This window comes from Schistocerca piceifrons, chromosome 5, assembly GCF_021461385.2.
Source record: "Schistocerca piceifrons isolate TAMUIC-IGC-003096 chromosome 5, iqSchPice1.1, whole genome shotgun sequence".
In the NCBI taxonomy this organism is placed as follows: Eukaryota; Metazoa; Arthropoda; class Insecta; order Orthoptera; family Acrididae; genus Schistocerca; species Schistocerca piceifrons.
In genome coordinates this window covers 143,784,023-143,795,321 of record NC_060142.1, presented here as the reverse complement: position 1 = coordinate 143,795,321, position 11,299 = coordinate 143,784,023, and the positions used below count along the sequence as shown (strand labels likewise).

Genomic DNA, 11,299 nt, shown 5'->3' with positions numbered 1-11,299 from the left:
AGGAAGTCGTTTCTGACAGAATTTGTATGGAGTGTAGCCATGTATGGAAGTGAAACGTGGACGATAAACAGTTGAGACAAGAAGAGAATAGAAGCTTTCGAAATGTGGTGCTACAGAAGAACACTGAAGATTAGATGGGTAGATCACTTTACTAATCAGGATGTACTGAATAGAATTGAGGAGAAGAGGAATTTGTGGCACAACTTGGCTACAAGAAGGGATCAGTTGGTATGACAACGTTCTGAGACATCAAGGGACCGCCAATTTAGAATTGGCGGGAAGTATGGAGGGTAAAAATCGTAGAGGGAGACCATATGGAGGGTAAAAATCGTAGAGGGAGACCATATGGAGGGTAAAAATCGTAGAGGGAGACCAAGGTATGAATACACTAAGCAGATTCAGAAGGACGTAGGTTGCAGTAGTTACTCAGATATGAAGAACCTAGCACAGGATAGGGTAGCATGGAGAGCTGCATCAAACTAGTCTCTGGACTGAAGACCATATCAACAACACGTTCTGTTGATACACTGTTCCCATTATATATGCCCTCACGCTTTTATTCATTGATACAGTTTATATTAATTTCTTTTCTTCTGTTTTGTGTGTGACCTTTAACTTTTGGTAAAAATGAATTTCAGTCGACTGTATTATTCTTTTGTGTATCTTAGTTAATTTCCAGGATTCGATTCTTGTATGTGAGAATAGGGGTATGCATTTATTTGCGAAATATTAGTTTTTTTATTCTTTCTTATTTTGCCATCCAGTGTTCCGTGTATGGAGCTACATATCATAAAATGACAGGCGTGACGCGTTTCTATATGGAGTTGAACAATTAATTTCAATACAAATTGGGTTTTATCTGGCCATAAATATGAAACAAGTCGCTTTTTTTACGATTTATTCCTGTGAGGGTACATCTGTGAGCCTGTGTAAAAACCAGTAGTAGCTACATACTGTGTTTATTTGTGTACATAGCTTAATAATGAACGTCATAAGAAGCAATCTGATGCGAATACCACAACCCACAAGGCAGTGCAGTCACCAGTACATTTGGTCCACAAGATAATGCTTCTGTAACACTTCCATCTGAAGATGAGCCTGCAGTGGCTCGAAAACATGTTCATGGTTGAATAAAACGTAAAAAAGCGACTGGTTGTTAATTTATTACAAAAATGAACGCCAGTTTAAATCACAATCGCAGTTCTCCTAATCTTCTTCCACAATTGATATATTAAAATCGCTGCGAATTTCGATATATTTTGACTTCGCCATATCGATATATCGTCTAAAGCAAAAATTCAGCGGTTACGATTTGAATTACAATTGTTACCTACTGGCTACTACACTTGTCACTTGACAATTCGCAATATACAACTGTGTTGTTTAGTGCATGTGGCATTGTGATGGGTGTTTTTGGAGGATTTGTGGATGTTGTTTGATATTAAATGGATACTTTGGCAACAACGAATGAGCACGGGATACGTGTTGTGCATGAAGGTACGATGTTTGTTTTTAAATATTAAAGTTCATTTTTTGTGTTGTGACTTTTATACTTATTGCCCGCTTCTTGAACGGATCATGAAATAATTGGTCTTTTGAAATTATTTGTGACTTCTAATTCGTCAGTAATTATCATTCTTAGAGTCTAAAATCTCGATGTGTTTCATGACTTGTATTATTGTTCTGCTCCACGTAATGTTTGGAAATTAATTTGTGAAACAAATACTGTTACGTCACATTATGTAGGGAATGAGTATGTTAGTTAATAAGCTGTATTAACTCGGTCGTGAAAAATTTTACTATGCAGCTCATGAGGTAGTTATAAATACCCAAGAGCAGTGATAAACCAAGTAACAATTATAACCAGAAAAAAATGTAAGACCAATGAAGTAAGTTATTCCTATCATGTCCGAAGAAAATATTTCTCGTATTAACATTTTTCTCTATTCTGATTTGAAAGAAATAAAATTAGTTCTCGAACTTGTTAAATGATGGTAATGAAAATTGTCGAATTAAGGGGAGGATCTGTTGCAAAGGAACTTTTTGACTATGTGAATGAAGTGGTGTGTAGTTTGTGACACCCCAGAAGAAAACATGATAGGTTGAACTGAAGAATTTTCTGGATTGCATTGTGAAAATATGGTGTTTTGTTCTCTTATTGTTAGTGAATGTATCGCGTCAGATGGCACATCATCATTATGCCACTGAACGAAGCACGATCTTCTCTCGGAAGGTTCAGTTAACCCCAGTAAGCTGTTTCCATAAACTCGGAGATGTGTTGTGAAGAATTATAGTGACCTGTGTACCACAATCAATTGTAAATGGTATTAGCACTATAATAATTACTGTCCGTGCACATAGCTGTAGGCTACTTGATATTATATAGATTAGGATTAACTGGTCTTGAGACACAACGGCCTTGTGAAACAGACTAAAAAGGATCCTGTATGAGTAGTTTTTTTGAGGAGACCAAGAGAGAATTTCTCAAATGGATTTTTGTTGATGAGTGAACAAATTATGGATCAGTTACTGTATTGTGTTAAGACTATTGATGAGGTTCATGGAAAGCTTTGCCTACAGTCAGCAAATATTTGAAGTTCAAGAAAACGTTCCACAAAACATGTGACAGTTCATAATGTTGTCTAAAAACTACAGATATATCTGCTCCCTCTCTCCCCCCCCCCCCCCACACACACACACACACACACACACACACACAATACCAGTGGCAGTTGCTGTCTCCTGCAGTTAAATATTTAATTTCCAATTGGAACACTTTAAAGGCTTTTGTTTCTGTCTTTCCAGAAGTTTGCTAGAAGCATGAGCTAGCCACAAGTGAACCTGTTTGCCCTCTGCATGAAAGAAACTGTTTGCCTTTCTGTGTATCTTTTTATCAGCAGCAGTTTGTGGATGTACAGGATTTATGCTAGACCATCTTAGAACTAAGATCCACTCCAGGAACTGAACTTTTCTTGTGAGGAATTATACATTGTGCAGTTACTACTGTCTGGCCTGTAATTCCTGTATTAATGGGGCATTTCACAATGTATTTTTCGTTATGCATATGACATTTAAAAGTTAACTTACCATTGCTCTTACCATTTAACAGTTATGTATCTAATTTCTAAATTATTATAACAACTAATACAGTTAGCATAACCACAAATGACAAACTAAAATTTATTTTTCCATATGAAATAAATTGTTATACATTTGGTAGACATGTGGCAGAGAAGAGACATGGGAAAAACCTGTTTTGCTGATTTGAGAAAGTCTTCTTACCAGTTTGGTGTAGAATATTTGCCTGGTAGCCAGAACCTTTCATTATGATGCTGTATTTCTGTATTTATGCTACTTGTTATATATTATTGTAGATGTTAGTGCACATTAAGCATGTGACACTTTTTCCACGAGAAACTTCATTGCCATAGAGCTTAAAAAATGATTGAAATATATCCCAAGAATGCTATAAAACAACAGTGAAGGCTTATTTATTCTATGAACTTATTGCGCAAACCCATTACGATACCGAGGCATCACAAAAAGATGTGGGAATGAGGCCACATTCATAAAACAGACATTAAACATCAAATAACACAACAGCTTACATAAGGATGCAATTATAAACACATTAAATATCGAATAAAACAACACTATACTTTAATTACTTAACATGTATTGTACCCAGAAAACCCAACAACAAAAATCAGTTCATCCCTCCTGCCAAGTGATGGTTCAGAGAACATGTAGACATCTATCCAGGCCATCACACCAAATTGCATCAGGAGACACTGCAAGTACTACGGCAGTTAGACGAGAGGTGAGAAAACTTGGATTTGATAGTCGAGTGGCTGCTTATAAGCCATGCATCACGCCAGTAAATGCCAAACGATACCTTGCTTAGTTTAAGGAGCATAAATGTTGGACGATTGATATGGAGTACCTGTCAGTAGGTGGCAGCACAATGCACCTAATATGAAAAATGTATGTTCTTAGGGGTGTTGGGATACTTACACACACACACACACACACACACACATACACACACAATGTATGTTCTTAGGGGTGTTGGGATACTTACACACACACATACACACACACACAAAACCATTCCCATTTAGATTGTGGAGGTCTGGCGAATGATATTTTCTGACAATTTTCCTCGGTGATCTTTAAACTCAACTCTAGATCATTGCTGTGCTGTAGTCATCAGCACAACAGTGATTATCTTCATCATTTCTGCCCTCAATTGTTTTTGAGTGAATATAAACTATTTATAGTCATCCAAATTATCCTACTTTAGACATGGACTTGAAAAAAAATTAAATAAGCCTGGTGAGATAACAAAGAATTATTAATGTGACATGATTGATGAAAGATAGTTTATGCTTACTTTTTCATGAAATTGTAAGAGATTTCATATGTTAGTTTGTGGAAGAGAAGATTTTAACAATAAATTTTCAGGTCTGAAATTGCCAACAACATAAACAATATTTAGAGGATAGTAATTTCATTTGTTTACTTCAATTTCTTGCTGGAACTGCTGCTCATTGTATGGTTCTTCAGAATCGCACAAATGCCCCAGATCAATCGTGCTAGTGATTATACACTGCAGGCTCTGTGTTCTGTTTTTATGATGCAATGTGGCAATATATCCATATTCTTGTCTGACTAGTATCAGCTCCATGTTCTGCTTTGGTTGTGTGATCATTGTTGTTGTTGTTGTCTTCAGTCCTGAGACTGGTTTGATGCAGCTCTCCATGCTACTCTATCCTGTGCAAGCGTCTTTATCTCCCAGTACTTACTGCAACCTACATCCTTCTGAATGTGCCTAGTTTATTCATCTCTTGGTCTCCCTCTACGATTTTTACCCTCCACGCTGCCCTCCAATGCTAAATTTGTGATCCCCTGATGCCTCAGAACATGTCCTACCAACCGGTCCCTTCTTCTTGTCAAGTTGTGCCACAAACTCCTCTTCTCCCCAATTCTATTCAATACCTCCTCATTAGTTATGTGATCTACCCATCTAATCTTCAGCATTCTTCTGCAGCACCACATTTCGAAAGCTTCTATTCTCTTCCTGTCCAAACTATTTATCATCCATGTTTCACTTCCATACATGGCTACACTCCATACAAATACTTTCAGAAACGACTTCCTGATACTTAAATCTATACTCAGTGTCAACAAATTTCTCTTCTTCAGAAATGCTTTCCTTGCCATTGCCAGTATACATTTTATATCCTCTCTACTTCGACCATCATCAGTTATTTTGCTCCCCAAATAGCAAAACTCATCTGCTACTTTAAGTGTCTCATTTCCTAATCTAAGTCCCTCAGCATCACCCGATTTAATTTGACTACGTTCCATTATTCTCGTTTTGCTTTTCTTGATGTTCATCTTATATCCTCCTTTCAAGACACTGTCCATTCTGTTCAGCTGCTCTTCCAAGTCCTTTGCTGTCTCTGACAGAATTACAATGTCATCAGCGAACCTCAAAAAGTTTTTATTTCTTTTCCATGGATTTTAGTACCTACTCTGAATTTTTCTTCTGTTTCCTTTACTGCTTGCTCAATATACAGATTGAATAACATTGGGGAGAGGCTACAACACTGTCTCACTCACTTCCCAACCCCTGCTTCCCTTTCATGCCCCTCGACTCTTATTACTACCATCTGGTTTCTGTACAAATTGTAAATAGCCTTTCGCTCCCTATATTTTACCCCTGCCACCTTCAGAATTTGAAAGAGAGTATTCCAGTCAACATTGTCAAAAGCTTTCTCTAAGTCTACAAATGCAAGAAATGTAGGTTTGCATTTCCTTATTCTTTCTTCTAAGATACGTCGTAAGGTCAGTATTGCCTCACGTGTTCGAATATTTCTACGGAATCCAAACTGATCGTCGCCGAGGTCGGCTTCTACCAGTTTTTCCATTCGTCTGTAAAGAATTCACGTTAGTATTTTGCAGCTGTGACTTATTAAACTGATAGTTCGGTAATTTTCACAACTGTCAACACCTACTTTCTTTGGGATTGGAATTATAATATTCTTCTTGAATTCTGAGGGTATTTCGCCTGTCTCATACATCTTGCTCACCAGATGGTAGAGTTTTGTCAGGACTGGCTCTCTCAATGCTGTCAGTAGTTCTAATGGAATGTTGTCTACTCCCGGGGCCTTGTTTCGGCTCAGGTCTTTCAGTGCTCTGTCAAACTCTTCACGCAGTATCATATCTCCCATTTCATCTTCATCTACATTCTCTTCCATTTCCATAATATTGTCCTCAAGTACATCGCCCTTGTATAGACCCTCTATTTGCTCCTTTCACCTTTCTGCTTTCCCTTCTTTGGTAAGAACTGGGTTTCCATCTGAGCTCTTGATATTCATACAAGTGGTTCTCTTTTCTCCAAGGGTCTCTTTAATATTCCTGTAGGCAGTATCTATCTTACCCCTAGTGAGATAAGCCTCTACATCCTTACATTTGTCCTCTAGCTGTCCCTGCTTAGCCATTTTGCACTTCCTGTTGATCTCATTTTTGAGACGTTTGTATTCCTTTTTGCCTGCCTCATTTACTGCATTTTTATATTTTCTCCTGTCATAAATTAAATTCAATGTTTCTTCTGTTACCCAAGGATTTCTACTAGCCCTTGTCTTTTTACCTACTTGATCCTCTGCTGCCTTCACTACTTCATCCCTCAGAGCTACCCATTCTTCTTCTACTGTACTTCTTTCCCCACTGCTGTCAATTGTTCAGTTACGCTCTCTCTGAAACTCTGTACAACCTCTGGTTTAGTCAGTTTATCCAGGTCCCATCTCCTTAAATTCCCACCTTTTTGCAGTTTCTTCAGTTTTAATCTACAGTTCATAACCAATAGATTGTGGTCAGAGTCCACATCTGCCCCTGGAAATGTCTTACAATTTAAAACCTGGTACCTAAATCTCTGTCTTACCATTATATAATCTATCTGATACCTTTTAGTATCTCTGAGATTCTTCCATGTATACAACCTTCTTTTATGAGTCTTGAACCAAATGTTAGCTATGATTAAGTTATGCTCTGTGCAAAATTCTACCAAACGGCTTCCTCTTTCATTTCTTACCCCCAATCCATATTCACCTACTACGTTTCCTTCTCTCCCTTTTCTTACTCTTGAATTCCAGTCACCCATGACTATTAAATTTTTGTCCCCCTTCACTACCTGAATAATTTCTTTTATCTCATCATACATTTCATCAATTTCTTCATCATCTGCAGAGCTAGTTGGCATATAAACTTGTACTACTGTAGTAGGCGTGTGCTTCATGTCTATCTTGGCCACAATAATGCGTTCACTATGCTGTTTGTAGTAGTTTACCCGCAATCCTAATTTTTAAATTCATTATTAAACCTACTTCGGCATTACCCCTATTTGATTTTGTATTTACAACCCTGTATTCACCTGACCAAAAGTCTTGTTCCTCCTGCCACCGAACTTCACTAATTTCCTCTATATCTAACTTGAACCTATCTATTTCCCTTTTTAAATTTTCTAACCTACCTGCTCGATTAAGGGATCTGACATTCCACGCTCTGATCCGTAGAACGCCAGTTTTCTTTTGCCTGATAACCACATCCTCTTGAGTAGTCCCCACCCGGAGATCCGAATGGGGGACTATTTTACCTACCGGAATAATTTACCCATTTAACCATACAGTAAAGCTGCATGACCTCAGGAAAAATTACGGCTGTAGTTTCCCCTTGCTTTCATCCTACAGTATAATATTAATTTATTATTCCTCAAACAAGCCGAAATCCAAATCAGGACTTTGCACTGAAAGCACATTTATTATGAACACTGACGTTCAGGCAGAATAGAATAGAACTCTTGGGCAGAGTGGGGTTTTATTTAGGCAAGCATAGAATATCCCAAGATACTCAAACATGACAAGTGTCAGATACTTTGAGAACTTCCCAGGAAAAAATACTAAATAACAAATAATTGCTGGTTGTTAGGTTTGAACGGGTGAGCCACAGCACTCCAACCAGGAATGCTAACTGCTACACCACACTGCAGGGTCATTCCACGTGTCCTAGGGCTCCCAGCTCGACCATCGTCAATTTCTATGAAATTTGTGCAGGATGTACCTGAGGGCCTTACATGAACTTGTACAAAGTTTCAGGCTCACCCGTAACTTGGTTGAGGTGCTAGAGCCATTTTCGTGAAGACCACTTTTACAGACACCGAAAAGTCGTCAAGTTTGGCATTCCACTGTAATTTAAAAGAGTTCTTGCTCTTGCTTCTGGGTATAGTGGTACAACTTTGTGTGCTCTGTGTTGCAAGTAGAGTTCAGAAAGCAATGCATTTGACATAATCTCAGTTCAAAGTGGGCAACAAATCATGTCTGTCTGGGTGTTTAGTATATCACAAATTTTGGCCTGACTTGAATGTTTAATTACTGTGCTACCGTCCTGTAAATTTGCTACAAAACATGAATGTATCAAAATATACCCGTGTTCAAAGTCATGTATCTCAAAATGGACACCTACCACCTTACATTCATTAACACCATTCAACATTATTTTAGAAAAACTTATTTTCATTTTGATGCCTCTTTGGGTAAGATGCAAAAATGTCCCCTAAAATTTGGAATTTTGTTGATTATGTCTTCATTGTTTAAATATTCATTTTGCTGTTTATTCGGTGATTTTAAACCTGTTTGTGACAGGTTCATTGCTAAATTGAACTATTTAACTGTACTAGAGACTGCTACATAATTTTTGGGAAGCTGAATGCTTATTAATTTTATTTAATTTCTTTATTTAGGTCTCGACAATTTGAGTTTAGTGTCTGAAGCATATCAAGTTGTTGCTAAAATGGAAGAACAAGAGCAAGTTAGTGTATATAGATTTGGAAATACTGATTCCCAATGCTATTTAACGACATATAGTGCCCTAAAAGAACTGAAAGCTGTAAAGCAACTTTCCTTAGAACAACAAGAATTACTTACTAGACGGAGTGGTTTACACTCAACTGAAAATACTCAACTATGCTTCTATCATGAAGCTTTACTATTAAAAAGATTTGAATTTTTGCAAAGGTCATGCTGCAACGCATTTGGCAAGAAAAACCTTACTGCACGAAAAGCTTGCACTCTATCAACATAGAAACAGCTGACTGAAATATTCACAAATAGATGTTACGTATCAGTCAAATGAAGATGAGACTAATGTTGGTCACAATTTGAATACAACCTTAACATTCGTTGGAAAATCACCATTAAAATTTCAGCGAATTGGTGCAAGGGATACAAAAGGATATGCAAAGTGCAAAATACATCAAGTTGAAGGTGCAATTATTAAGAAAATTGCAGAAGTGGGAGGACTTGATCCCAGTGAATTGGAACAACCATCCACAAGCAAGCAATGCCTGACGTGTTCAGATAACATTGAGCTGTTCCAAGAATTGAAAGAAAAATTACATATATCAAATAATAGCGAGAAAATTCAAATTTTGACCTTAGTTCCCCAAAGCTGGTCTATCAAAAAGACTATGAAAGAATTTTGTGTTTCAGAAAGAATGGTAAGGAAGGCTAGAAAGTTAAAAGCTGAACAGGGAACATTGGCACAGCCCAAAGGTAAATGTGGGGAAAAAGCTTTCTGAGGATGTGGGGGCAAGAGCCATACATCATTTTTATGATGAAGAGTTTAGTCCGATTTGTCCAGGAAAAAAAGGACTGTATTACTGTTCAGATAGATGGAGAAAAGGTTAAAAAACAGAAATACTTATTACTGAGCAACTTAAAAGAAATGTTTGTTGCGTACCGCAATAAAAATGGACAAGATATTGGATTTTCCAAATTTTGTGAATTAAGGCCAAAGTGGTGTGTGACTGTAGGCGCAGCTGGTTCATATTCAGTTTGTGTTGGCACAATACATCAAAATGTGAAACTAATGTTGGCACATAGCCCAATAAAAGAAGATTACAAAATTTTACTGAGCAAAATTGTCTGTAATTTGGAAACAAAGGATTGCATGCTTTATCGCTGTGAAGTATGTCCAGGAACAGAAGCTCTAAATGAATATTTGGTAAGCGCTTTTGCAGATATTGATCTTGAGGATACAATTCAGTTCAAACAATGGACTCACACTGATAGAGATACACTTGAAACCAGAGAAATGACAGTTGAAGAATTCATTTAACTATTAGTTACAAAACTGTTGGCCCTTTCTACTCACCACGAAATTGCAAAGCATCAGAGCAGGCATTTGCAGTTCACTAAAGAAGGTCTCAGACCAGGAGAATTGTTTATATTAATGGATTTTGCAGAAAATTACTCCTTTATCGTCCAAGACGCAGTGCAGGGATTCCCACTGGGAAAATAGTCAAGCTACAATACATCCATTTGTAATTTACGACAAAGGTAATGAAGATCTAAAGAGTGTCAGTTACTGCATAATCAGTGATTGCCTCCGACATGACACAGCTGCAGTGCATGTGTTTTTAATATACTTAATCAAATCCCTTAAGTGCATTTTTAAAGAAATTAAGCATATTCATTATTTTAGCGATGGTTCTGCAGAACAGTACAAAAATTTTAAGAGCTTCCTAAACCTTTGCCATCATCAAAAAGATTTTGGCATTACTGCAGATTGGAATTTTTTCGGAACAAGCCATGGGAAATTACCATGTGACGGAATTGGGGGCACAGTTAAGCGTCTAGCAGCAAGAGCTAGCCTTCAATGCCCAATTGGCAACCAAATCTTAACACCAACCGATCTGTTTGAATACTGAAAAAAAAAAATGTTCATGGCATTGAATTTATTTATATTAATAAATAAATTATTGTAGATGCAAAAATTGATCAAGAGAAACGTTTTGAGGATGAATGTACAGTGTCTGGTACAAGAGACCATCACCATTTTGTGCCAATTGATGAAAAACGAGTATCAAATGATACATTGTCCTTTATAGCAAATGTTAACTGACATGCTAAAATTGCTACTAAACATGTTGCCATTAATGAACTACAGTCTGGCCAGTATGTTGCTTGCGTTTATGATGGAAAATGGTAGATAGGAAATATCTGTGAAGTTTCATGTAAAAAAAAAAAAATGCCTGGATTAATTTCATGTATACTCATGGAGCTGCTCAATCATTTCATTGGCCTACTAGAAGAGACATATGCTGGATCCCAGAACAACTGATAATTGCAGTCATACCAGTTCCAGCTGCTTCAATGATGGGGCGGCAATACAGTTTGCCGGAAGCAATAGTTTTGGGCATCAGCAAAAAATTTAAAACAATTAACAATTGAAGAATTCT

General features: G+C 37.2%; 1 protein-coding gene across 2 annotated transcripts in view; it reads left to right on the top strand.

Annotated features, from left to right (window-relative positions):
• The first annotated feature begins 1,274 nt into the window (after nucleotides 1-1,274).
• The window catches only part of LOC124797978 (histone H3-8-like), a 99,366-nt gene continuing 89,341 nt past the window's right edge, over nucleotides 1,275-11,299 (top strand). The window contains exon 1 of one of the 2 annotated variants that reach the window (XM_047261154.1): nucleotides 1,275-1,497. The gene's annotated coding sequence lies outside the window, so the exon portion shown is untranslated. Of the gene's footprint in view, nucleotides 1,498-3,709; nucleotides 3,821-11,299 lie in introns of those variants that run through there. The other variant, XM_047261155.1, reaches the window with a different exon arrangement.